This window comes from Nyctereutes procyonoides, unplaced genomic scaffold (genome assembly GCF_905146905.1).
Source record: "Nyctereutes procyonoides isolate TBG_1078 unplaced genomic scaffold, NYPRO_anot_genome, whole genome shotgun sequence".
NCBI lineage: Eukaryota > Metazoa > Chordata > Mammalia > Carnivora > Canidae > Nyctereutes > Nyctereutes procyonoides.
Window position 1 is genome coordinate 17,293,377 of NW_026575024.1, and position 13,098 is coordinate 17,306,474.

Here is a 13,098-nt window from a genome sequence, read left to right on the forward strand (position 1 = left end):
TTAAACCTTTTCCTTCATATTATACCACCACATTAAGAAATAAAGAGACAGATTTTAAGACTAGCTTCTCTTAGTAAATGATAATGTATGTGCTAGAACATTTGAATTCATGATTCTTTGGTGGAGACCCCTCTGTCCTGCCCTGTGGTTGTATCTGTGTTATGCTGAGTCCCATCTATGCAAACATCCATCCATAGTTTGTTGACAGTTTCTTCACCAGGTATCTTTTTTAAAGTAATTCCAAACTAATGCCTTTGTGTAGGTATCGCTGTCATATAATATATGGACTAAATATACAAAATGGCCAGATGTTAATTCCCTTATTTGCTTACCACTGCAAAATAAAAAGCATGGGGCTTACCAAGTGTTCGAACATGTCTTTAAGCGCATTAAAATGTCTCCTTTGAGGGCATTCTGCAGTTAAAATAGGCTGCCTCCTTTTATTTTTATCTCAGATAGTTTCCACCAAGCTTTCCTCAGCCTTCTCCTGGTTTGTGTGCTTTAATTTCAAAGGTGATTCTGAAACCGATCTTGAAGGAAGCTTTCAGCATTGTGTGTGTGCATTTGATTGTGCCTCTTTATATTACTTGTAGCCAAGACTTTCATTTTTAGTCACAAAAACATCTGGTAATATTCCTCCATATAAAGATTTTATTTATTCAGGAGAGACACAGAGAGGCAGAGACACAGGCAGAGGGAGAAGCAGGCTCTCCGTGGAGAGCCCTATGTGGGACTTGATCCTGGGACTCCAGGATCATGCCCTGAGCCCAAGGCAGACACCCGCTGAACCACCCAGGCATCCCTTCCTCCACCTTTTAAAATTATTTATGGAATATGTATGTATAGTGTATTAGTCACATCTTACCCCCAAATGTGGTATCTTAAACCAGCAAGGATTTATGGTCTTGAAGACATAGGCTAGAGATCGTGGTGCTGCGTGATGGGGTGATACTGGCTTGGAGGCTTTCAGAGGCTGAGTCTAGTCCACAGGAAGATCTGCTCCCAAGTTCACACACTTACATGGCTGTTAGCAGCTTTCAGAAGATCCTCTTAAAAAATGACTCCCATGGCTATTGGCCTCAGAGCATCACTAGCTGTTGGCTGAAGATATCATTTCTTTGAGAATCTGTGGCTCTCCATAAGACAACTCACAATAGGATAGATAGGGGAGGAGGAGGGAGAGAGGAAGAGGAGAGAAGAGGCAGGAAGGAAAGGGAAAGAGAAGGAGTAAAAGAGGAGGAGAGAGTGGGGAGATGGGAAGGAGAGAGAGGGGAAGAGGGAGGGGAGGGAAAGGAAGAAGAAAAGGGGGGGGAGTGCCGACATGCACGGGGGAGAGAGGTAGAGGGCAAGAAAGGTGGTAGTGTTTCTGTGACCTAATCTCAAAAGTAATAGCATCATGTCACTTTTGCTATCTTCCTTTTGTTAGAGGTTAACAAGAGTTCTTTTCTTTCTTTTCTTTTCTTTCTTTCTTTCTTTCTTTCTTTCTTTCTTTCTTTCTTTCTTCTTTCTTTCTTGATTTTATTTATTTATTCATGAGCGACACAGAGAGAGAGAGAGAGAGAGAGAGAGAGAGAGAGGGGCAGAGACACAGGCAGAGGGAGAAGCAGGGTCCATCTCCATGCAGGCAGCCTGGTGTGGGACTCGATCCCAGGCCTCCAGGATCACACCCTGGGCTGAAGGTGGTGCTTAACCTCTGAGCCCCCCGGGCTGCCCTTCTTTTTTTTTTTTGAGATTTTATCTTCTAGCCTACTTTCAAGGAGTCAGGGTCACACAAGAGCATAGAATACCAGAAGAGTGAAGCATTAGGGGCTGTTTTAGAGACTATCCATTGCAATTGGGGATCTTCAAACATCACCAAAAAATGGTGGTCATTTGCAGATATGGTTCAGGATCTTTTGGCATACTAGATACCAAGTTTTTGCTCTTTGCAGCTCTATAATAAAAAAAAGTCTCATGTTAAATATGAGTATATCTTACGTGTTCCAGATTGACAGCTGCTTAATAATGAACCATTGATTGAATTTGAGGTAACACTGCCATCTTCTTCCCTGTCAAGTCCACTGAAGAGATTCTGAAGGACGGTGTCGGGTTGGATACATGCCTCTCAGGTTGTAGGTTCTGAATTTTACTGTCTTACATCTTTTTAATAGTTTGGAGCATATGCTTCCTGTTTCCCATTTTTAAGCAACTATCCATCATCCTGATTGAAAACATAATTTTAAAAGTATTATGCTTCTAAAAAATAAATGAAGAGTGCCACTAAAACTTGCAAAACAAAACAGACATATTTTTCAGCATTTCTGTGTTACTGAAAAATGCTCTATAGCAGGAAATAGAACCAAATAGAGTTATATGTTTGCCAACTGAATGTTTGATTGAACACGATTTTTTTCAGGAACCTGAACTGATTTGTGAGTACTGATGAATTTGAGTATAGTAAAAACTAAAAAAAAAAAAAAAAAAAAAAAATGCACACAGACTTAACACAGAAGGCATGACTTATAACTAGGAAAATGGATGAATTTAACCTTGTCAAAATTAAAACTTTTGCTCTGTGAAAGCTCATGTGAAGAGAATGAAAAGACAGGCTATAGAGTGGGAACAAATATTCATAACCACATATGTGACAAAGGACTAGTATCTAGAGTATATAAAGAGTTCTTAAAACTCAACACTCAATAGCAGAAAAACAACAACAAAACCAACCAAACAACAGCAATTCAATTAGAAAATAGGTAAAAGTTATGAGCAGACATTTCATTGAAGAGGATATACAGATGGCAGATAAATACACGAAAGGATGTTTAATACCAGTAGTCATTAGGGGAGTGCAAATTTAAAACCACAATGAGGTGTCACTACATACCAGAATGGCTAAAACAAAATGAAAACACCAAGTTTTAGTGAGGATGCAGAGAACTCCGATCACTCATTCATTGATGGTGGGAGTTATAAGATAGTATGGCCCTCTGGAATGCAGTTTAGCAGCTCCATATTCCGCAGGATCTAGCAGTTGCACTGCTGGACATTTATTCCAGAGAGAGGAAAACTCTTAGTTACACAAAATCTGTATAACCGCAGTGGTCCATAGAAGCTTTGTTTTGTAGTAGCTAAAAACTGAAACAGCCTAGATGTTTCCTTACCACGTGAATAGAATGGTTATACCATGGTACCTCGTACCATGGAATCCTACTCAGCAATAAAAAATGGATTATGGCTTTGTGCCACCACCTAGTTGTATCTTCAGGGAATTATACTGAGTGAAAGAAGCCAGTCCTCAGATATTATTGTCATTTTTTAAATGTCAAAATTTTAGAAATGGAGAATGGACTCCTGATTCCCTGGGGTTGAGGATGGGGTGGGGAGAGTGAGGAGGGAGATGGGTATGGTTATAAAAGAACAACATGAGGGCTTCCTGTAGTGGTGGAAATGTGCCATGTCTTGACTTAATCGGTGTCAACATCTTGGTTGTGATATTGCATGATAGATTTTTTTTTTTGATGAGTGACTTTATTTTTTATACTTAAAGACTGATGAAAAACAATTGCTAATCCTATTAAAGAAAATCCAACATCACAATTGGAAAAGATCACTGTATTTACTTATTAAATATCATTTAAGTTTTTTATGACTTAATGTGTAAACACCCAGCATATATATATATATATATATATATATATATATATATATATATTTTCAGTTTGGTGGGTTCAAGACTGAGTGTACAAGTTATAAGCATCAGGGCTAGATTACAAATTAGCATAGTCATCATTGTCATCATCATCATCTTCATCATCTTCATCTTGTTTTCTTTTTAATGCATCTGATGCTTCATTGGCAGTATTTGGTGATGACCACCATGTTAGTGGTAATAAGCTTGTTTTGGGACCCAATTAATGATGGATTAATCAGAATATTCTGAATGGCAATATTGCAGGAATTGATGCTTTTACAGCTGGGGACTATGAGGTAGGCATCTGTACTGTAAACCTTTGCCCTGTGAGGGACATTGGAGTCCCTACTTCAGTTGACACAGACATGGTTTGTGGGGTTGGTGTGCCAAGTGTGGGAGTACTTGGCTTGCTAGTAACTGAGCCAACACTTAACCACAGAGCCGTTATTCTTTCCACAGAAGTAGATGCCTTTTTTGGTAAAGACTTAAGTCTATAGTTTGGAACAAACAGCATATATCAGGTGGTAATCTAGGGCCTGAGTATGGCTCAATTATTGCCTTGCAATATCTAATAAAAAAATCTTTTGGGGGAGGAGATTTAAAAGACTGATCAGCACAACACTGGATTACCAGTTGCACGTCATCTGCATCAGCAGTAGCTTTCTTAGCATGGCTTGAATAAATTTTTGTATCATCTAAAATTGTAGTCACATATCAGAAGGCAAACTCCAACATTCGATTTATAACTCTTGGCTCATATTCTGTAAATCCCGTATCTTTTCAGGATTTGTACTATCATCTGTGCATCTTTCAGCATGTTCTTGGGAGAAGCCATCTTGCCAGACTCCAGACTCCATGGTTGGACTTCTCGAGCCAAATCACCCACATGAATGTATTTCAGTCCTGATCTTGATGCAAGTTCTTTGCCTAGCATGCTTTTTCCAACCCTTGGTATATCTGGGAGCAGGATATCTGGAAGCAACAGGATCCTCACCCTTGCATGATAGTTCTTTTTTTTTTTTTAAGATTTATTTATTTACTTAAGGGACGGGGCGGGGAGAGAGTGGGTAAACAGGCAAGCAAGTTGGCAGGGAGGGGCAGAGAGGGAAGGGAAAAGAATCTTAAGCAAGCTCCGCATTGAACACGGAGCCTGATGCAAAGTTTAATCTCATGACTCTGAGATCATGACCTGAGCCTAAACCAAGAGTCATATGCTTAACTGACTGAGCCACCCAGGCATGTATGTCCCTTGCACATGAAGCTATCATTGAGGAAGCTTAATAAAAGATACTTAGGATCTATTTTTTCTTAGAGCTGGTATAAGTCTATAATTATCTCAAAATAGTTAATAAAAATTAATATTGATGTTTAAAGTGGCAACCTGGGTTCTCAACCTGAACCAAGGGGGCCTTTCTGGGCAGGGATGAGCAGCCCCTCTTCTGAGCTAGAGTGCTCTGTTCAAGATTTCTTATACTAAAAAAAAAAAAAAAAAAAAAAAAAGATTTCTTATACTACTGGGTTTTCTATAATACCAAGCTACCAATTCTTATGACTCCTCTCTACTCTCAAAATATTCTTCACTCCAAGCTTTAATGAAAAAAAAAAAATCAGATTGCCTGACAGCAGAAGAGGATTCTTCTTCTGACTTTTGAGTTGACTCATTCATTCAACAAATACTTATGAAGTATTTACTGTGCACCAAGGATCAAGGCAGGTACTGTGAATAAGGTAGTGAGAAATATGTAAGTGGTCTCTGCCCTTGTGGTGATTACATTCTAGTGGGGAAGACCGGCGTGAGCAGTCACACAAAATGTAACTGCTCTGAAGAATCCTGTCTGAGAGCATGGGGAGGGAGGTCAGGAAGTAAGGTTTGAGCTGAGCTGTGGAGAGCGAACTAGGTGAACAGGAAGAAGAGAAAACAGTATGGGCAAAGGCCCTGAGGTAGAGAGGATCACAACACGTTAGGAATATTTGAAAACAGATCTGTGTGCCTGGAGCCTACGAGAAGACCAGTAGCAGGAGATGAAGCTGAAGAGGCAGGCAGGGGCCCTATCACTCATGGTGTTTGAGGCCACGTGATGGAATGTAGTTGGTACTTTAGGAAGATCAGGGTAATATGGGCTACAAGGTGGAGAATAGATCTGAAGAGGGTAGAAGTAGAAGCAGGGTTAGAAAGGCCTATGCATATTGTGCGAATGGATGATTTAAAGCTATTTCCTTTTTGTTGATTGAAATATAACATACAGGATGGCAAAGTACATTGACTTTAATATATGAAAGTGTGTTAAACTTGCTTTTGATTTTCATAATTTGAGATTCTGTGGGATTTTTTCCATACATAATCGTATCATCTATGAATAATGAGAGCTTTATTACTTCGTTCCCAATCCTTGTGTTTTTTAGGCCTTTTTCTTGCCCCATTGCAGTGGCTCAGGCATCCAGGAAAACTAGATTAGGGGGAAAGTGTTGATTGTGATGTTAGACTCTGCTTTGGTTTCTTGTTATCAGATTAAAGAATTTGCCCTTCTTAGTTTGTTAAAAGTTGTGGCATGGTTAGATACTGACTCGTCAAATGCTTCGTTGGCATTTCCTGAGATTGTTGAATGATTTTTATCTTTCAGTCTGTTAATATGATGAGTTATACTGGTTAATTTTCTAATATTAAACTGTTCTTGCAGTCCTGGAATAAACCCAGTGTGGTCACGATCTATTACTCATTCTATGTATCACTGGATTTGGTTTGCTAATATACTGTGTAGACTTTTTATCTCTCTGTTTATGAGAGAGATTGGCCTAGAAATTTCTTTTCTTGTGATATCTTTGTAAGGTCTTGGCATGACAGTTATCCTAGGCTTGTCAAATGAGTTTGGAAGTATCTCTTCTGTATTCTGTGAAAGAATTTGTGTAAAGATGGTATTCCCTTGAAACCTTTTATGCATGTAAAAATTCAAGCTTATTTTACCTTGTATCTTCAAGTAGAGTTTTGTCCCAGGAAGGCATTCTGCCTAAAAAGTCTGTCGCTTTGTCGATACCCTCAGAGGTTGCTCTGTGTCTTTTTGGGTTAACCTCTGTCTGTGCTTAGTAAGTACATGATGAAGGTACCTAGTGGTATCTAGAAGAGTGTCTGAAATGTGATATCCAGGAAATATGCCGCCTTCTCCCTCATATTCTCTCCCTGCCACAGAAGTACCTGGCTGCAGGGGGCTGTGGTGGGTGCCAACATGAAGCCACCCATCCTGTTCTCAGAGCCTGGTGTCCACCTGTCTGAGTCAGAAATGTGGCCTCTGGTCTATGAGAGGACAGTGACCCATGGACCTTGCTGTGATCTGTTGTTCCTAAGTCCTTTCCCAGTGGGCTGCAGTGTAGGCCTGATGCTAACTCTGTCTTAGCGCTGGCTGGCAGACTGCAGAGGCAGCCCCTGGTGGAGCCGTGGGTGGGGCTGGGGGGGGGGATGGAAGAGGCCATTTTTTCAGTTCCTTTATATAAAGGGGGCATCATTCACCTCTTTAACTCTCTGCACAAACTGTTTAGGCTGTTGTGGGCAAGCTTCCTAATCCATCTGGACACCTTCTCCTGATACTTTCCAGCAGTGGATATTTGTAGTCACTTGGGCCTTTTGAGCAGCTTAGAGACACAGCCCTCATCTCCCCCCTCCACCCCCCCCTGCATACCCGGATATGCTGAGGAGAGAAATTTGCAAAATAACAATATCTCTAAAGCCCCAGCCCCCTTCCTGTGCTCTTTCACTGCGTTGGTAGCATAGCAACTGATGGAGCTGCCTGGACTCAGGTTGCCCTGAATTGCATCTTCCCTGCCTCCCTCCCTCCCTTCCTCCCCAGCACCTCCTTTCCCTTTACTCCTGCTTTTCTCGGACATGTTCTGTCAAGACACACGGCTGCTATGTTCTCCCCCTGGTCCTTGCTGTGTGGCCTGACCCGGTGGGAGATGAGCGACTCCCTCATGCTTAGAGCTGAAATTGATTTCATTACATGTGCTACAGGAGCCCCAGATGCCCTAGTGCTCCCCAGATGCTCAGAGTGGAGATCACGGGAGGCTTGAGGAATGCTGGAATGACCCTTAATGCAGGGGGCTATGGGATGGGGAGAGGGACAAGAGCCGGAGGGTGTGAGGGGTGGGAGGAGGGAATAACTGACATTTATCTGAGGCCTGTCACGCTATAGATATCTGCATTTGGTCTTCACAAGGACCCAGTGAGATAGGATCCATTACTCTGGTTTTATACATGGAAAAACTGAGGTTCAGGGAAATTAATTAAATTGCCCAAAGTCATAAAAATAAGTGATAGAGGTTATAGGCCAAACTCTCTGTCTGACTGCCCATTACAAGGGAAAATGAATATGAAAATGCAAAGAGATGGAGTCCAGAGTACTGGGCCTTGTGTGCAGAAGCCCGTACAGTGCCCTGGGATGCTGGGCAGGGGGTCTGAGATGGACCTTTCATATCTACACCAGGCAGGCATTGTGGAAGTCTGGGCTCTGCAGGTGTGCATGTGCCCAGGACTCACCTGGCCTGTTGGATCCTAATCTTGTGCTTGTACTGGTCCAAGTACTGGTCCCTTTGCTGCACCTTCGATCCAATCAGTGATCAAGTCCTGGCCTGTGCCCTAAACCTGAGTCTAGTCCTCTTCCTCTCCAGCCCTGTGGCCATTACCTTGGTCCAGACATCCGTCATCTCCCTCTCAGTGATGGACATGATGTCCCCTGACTCAGATGTCTCTCCTTCAGCTCCATTATTCACCCTACATTCAGGAGTAATCCAGAAAGAACAGGTGCCTATATCACACCACTCCTTACAAAGTCTCAGGCCAAAGCCCTGACTTCTCAGGAAGACCTTACCTTGTCTGGTCCCTGTTGAGTTTTCCATTTCTCCCTCCCCCATCTTATGCTCCAGCAGCCTGTGCCATTCTGGAATGACACAGGCTCTTCTCGTCTCTCTGAAGGCTCCTCCTCCCCAGATGCCAGTTAGACTCTCTTCTTCTTTTATGATTTCATGATCTGATTTCTCCAGGATGTCTTCCCTCATTTCCTCCATCTGATTTCCTACTCAAAGAACTTCCCTAGGGCTGCTGTAACTAATTACCACAGACTCAGTGGCTTAAAACATAAAAATTCATTATCTTACAAATATGGAGGTCAACAGTCTACAGTGGGGCAGCAGGGCTACATTTCCTTGGGCTCCAGGGAACAGTCTGTTCCCTTGCCTTCTGCAGTTTGTAGAGGCTACTTGTATTCCTTGCTGGTGGCCCCTTCCTCTGTGTTCAAAACTAGCTGTGCAGCATCTCTCAGCCCCTCTCTGGCTCTGATTCTTCTGCCTTCCTCTCTCACTTACACGGGTCCTTCTGATTTCATTGGGTCCGTTCAAGACTTCGTCACGTCTTCAGAGTTGTTTTTGCCATGTAAAGCTGGGGGATTAGGGTGTGGGCATCTTCTGAGGGCCACTCTTCTGTGTACCACACTCCTCTCTGTGTCCCCTGAACCCTGGCCTGCTGCTGTCCAGCCTTTGTCACAGCATTTTACCCCTTATCGATTCCTGTGTCTCTCTCACTCGCTGTGGCCTCTTTGGTTCCTCCAGGGTAGAGACAGTTATTGGCTTTGACTCCCTATCTTCCGAGCATAGAATCAGCCCTCAGTATTTGTTCATTGAACAAAAAAAAATTACCTCCCTGGCTCTTATCTGCTCACCTGCCCTTCTGCTGACCCCAGTGTTAGGAGCACTGGGCCGGTTAGGTGCATTGGTGGGACTCGCAGACCAGAGCAAGGCATCCCAGGTGTCCAAAAGCCACCAGGTCATAGCTGCATGATCTTGGACAAGATTCTCAACCTCTGTGCCTTCGTTTGCTCGCATGTGAAGTTGAGATTATTCTACGATCTTCTTCTCTCAGTCAGGATCCAGGAAGGAAATCCCAAACCACAGTAGGTACTTCAGAGAGTTTTATTGAAGGGAGTTACACAAGTGTTGGGAGGTTGCCAGAACACACATGGGGCACTAAGTTAACCAGGAATTGCAGGAAGCATCTATCACACCCAAGGGAATAGGAGCGTGGAGGACAAACCCTGCTGGGTGATGCTGGGCCCTCTGAAGAGGGAGGCCATGGATGGTAATGCTTCTGCAGGGTCAGATGGGAGATTTCCCAGCATTTTCTTCCCTCTTCCACCTTTCTGATCTCTGCAGAGAGCCTCCACTGGTAGGACTGAGCCAAGGCTGGCAAGGGAACCCAAGGTAAAGTTTCTAGAATCCCTGCCCCAGAGTCACAGATCCAGTTATAACAGGGTGGGCTTGGATCCAGAAGACCAGAGGTATATAACTAAGGTTTACAGATGGTTTCCTTGTCTGTAAAATGGATACTATGATAGTGCTTACTTCAGGGTGTGATAGGAGGAGTAAAGGAGTCTGCATGTGGTAAATCCTAGGGTAGAGCCCACATTTGCCCTCGTCCACTGGGGTTGAGAGAGCATTTGCCCTTGTCCACTGTTCATCCTGCACGCGTTACTGATTGGATGTCTCTGGAACTCAGAGATTCAAACTGGCCAGAGCCCGAGTTCCTTTCACTCAATTCTCTATAGCCTGCCTGCTGGATGGGGTTGGGGCAAGAGAGGCAGACGGTGCCTGTGCACAGACCTGTGCTATTCCAGGACCAGATGTTTCTGCAGTGCTCTGATTCTGATTCTGACCAGATGCTCTGATTCTGAAGAATCCTGGCTCTCCTGGGCCCCTCCCTTGGAGAAAGAGACTCCCGATTCGTACTTTCTTAGGACTCTTGATTAGCAGGCAAGGAAAGAGAGGCTCTTCTAGAACGATTACTCTGTTCTTAATTCTGGGAAGTGGCCCAGCAAAGAGTAATCTCCAAACTATCGAGGCACTGAGGGAAGACAGAGGAGCCAGGAGCAGACAGAGTGTTACAGATCATGAAATCTCGCCTGGTGCTAGGTCATTACTGAATTATGCATTTTTTAAATGACTTCATTGGTTGTAATATGACTATGTTAAGTAGACCGTAATACTCCTAAATGTATTTGCTTGTGAAAATATTGGCAGGAGTATACTCTGACATACTGTGGCCCCTTTTTATCCTGACACAGGAAAGGGAATGCATTTAATAGAATCTTTGTGTCTCTGGATGGGGGCAGGGGCACAAAATAGGGCACCAGCTGGTTTCCCACCAACTGCTGGTTGGGAAGATGTAGACAATAGTGGAACACAGCACACTTGTGATGAACTAGGGCTGTCCTGAGACTGTTGCTTCTACTACCTCATGTGATCCTAATGGCAAATGCATATGAGGGAGGTGTTGTCATCCCCATTTTTCAGATGAGGAAACTGAGCCAAGGAGAAGTTACCTAACTTTCCTAATATCTTACTTTGGATTTCTCCAAAAGCAGACTCTGAGACAACGGTTTGCAAGTAATTTTTTGGAATTTGAAGAGAACACTGGTAAAGGGAAGGGGAAGTGAGGCAGGAAAGGAAGGAAGGCTTCTCCTAAAGGGCACGTGAACCACAGCTGGTAGTTTCGGGCCAGGGGATGGTATCTGATGCTCAGCCTCTCACTAGAGATCCTTTGAAAGACTAAATAAAACAGGCCCATTGTCCCACCGAGGATCCAGGAAACTGGGGTGTTTATCTATCAACTCTCCTTCATCACTGGGAGAATTGTTACTGGGAGCGGTAATATCCTGGCTTGCCATCGAAGTCTGGCAGCTGTAGAAAGCTACTGGACAGGGAGATGTAGGTGCTGGAGGTAGGAAGTCATCAATGCATGGCAGTATTACCCACTGAAACTACAAGTGACCTCTAGGTAAGTCTAGAGAACGTGGTCTGGGTGCCATCAGAATCTGCTGTATACAGCCAAAAGGTGGGTCTGCCATGGAAAGAAGTTGCTTAGATTTCTAAGAAATACTATGGCAGAAAAGGGAAGAATATTGTTCATGGATGGTTCATCTTCTTAAATACCACACTGGGGGGATCCCTGGGTGGCTCAGCAGTAGAGCGTCTGCCTTCAGCCCAAGGCGTGATCCTGGAGTTCCAGGGTCCCACATCAGGCTCCCTGCCTCTCTCTCTGTCGCTGATGAATAAATAAATAAAATATTAAAAAAAAAACACATTGGGGAGGGAAGAACTGCTGGGGTGCTTTGGCTCCAGGATGAAGCCCACTGTGGAGAAGGCCCTGTGATAGGGTCTAGGGACACAGGTAGAGATGGCTTGGTGTTTGTTCTTCAGACAGATCCACCAGCATGTGGTCATGAACTGTACAAGTTCTGTGATGAATTTGTGCCTGGGAGCACTGAGTGGCCTGTCACTACAGAGGACACTGTTGGTATGCACAGTCCATGTCTCCTTCCCCTGGCTGGCACCCATCCCCTAGTTGCCATGAGTATGGCTGCTAGTGGCTCACAATTGCCCCTTGTACTGGATTGAATATTGATTGTTTCCCCCTCCCGCCAAATTCATGTTTCTCCTGGAGCCTCAGAACATGACCACATTTGGAAATAAGGAGGATTTTTGCAGATGTAATTTCTTGAGTTGAAATGAGGTCATACTGGAGTAGGGTAGGTGCTCATCTAGTATGTGATTGGAATCCTTATCAGAAGAGGGACATTTGGACATAGACACACAGACATACAGGGGAGAAGGCCACTGATGACAGAGGTAGAAATCAGATAGACTCACCTCTAATCCAAGGAAGATCAAGGATTCCTAGCAAGCACCAGAAGCTAAAAGAGGAAGGAAGGATTCTTTCCTGGAGGTTTTGGTAGGGGTAGGGAGCTGGGGGGGGGGGGGGCATGTCCCTTTTGTCACCTCGATTTCAGACTTCTCACTTCTAGAACTGTGAGACCATAAATTTCTGTGGCTTTAAGCCACCCAGTTTGTAGTATCTCGATACAGAAGCCCTAGGAAACTACTACACTCTTCCCGGGGTAACTCCTCAGCCACATGGATGCTCTTTGGCTGAGGAACAATGTCTGCACCCCTCGAGCAGCCTCTACCCAATTAATGACACAAGGGTACAAACAGCTGACACCCTTGCCTCAATGGGGGATGAGTGAGGTGGTGTACTTTGTGCTCCAGAGCTCCCTTGGGATCAGACTGATCTAGTCTGCAGCCCATATTACATCCATCCTTGGCTTCCTGACCTTTGTCCTACCATTACTCCTCCTCAGAATTCCTCCAGTCACTTGCCCAGAATCCTTGTCTCAAGTTTTGTTTCTTGGGACCCTGAGCTGAGACACCCATTGAGCCCAGAGAACAGAGAGCCTTGAGGTAATATCCAGGAGTGCATCCCAGAGGAGATCACACTCTTAAAGAGAAGAAAAATGAGTCACCTGGAGAAGGAGAAGAGTGAAATACTATTCCAGAGAAATTTTGTGTGTCCATAAGACCAACCCTTTTAGTATATCAATCCCTCCATC

At 43.9% G+C, this 13,098-nt stretch overlaps 1 protein-coding gene and 1 pseudogene across 3 annotated transcripts in view; one reads left to right on the forward strand and one right to left on the reverse strand.

Moving 5' to 3' along the window:
• PTPRT (protein tyrosine phosphatase receptor type T) overlaps positions 1-13,098 on the forward strand; it is a 1,038,801-nt gene that overhangs the window by 429,460 nt on the left and 596,243 nt on the right. The window lies entirely within an intron of this gene.
• On the reverse strand, positions 3,750-4,607 carry LOC129523426 (transcription initiation factor TFIID subunit 9-like; annotated as a pseudogene).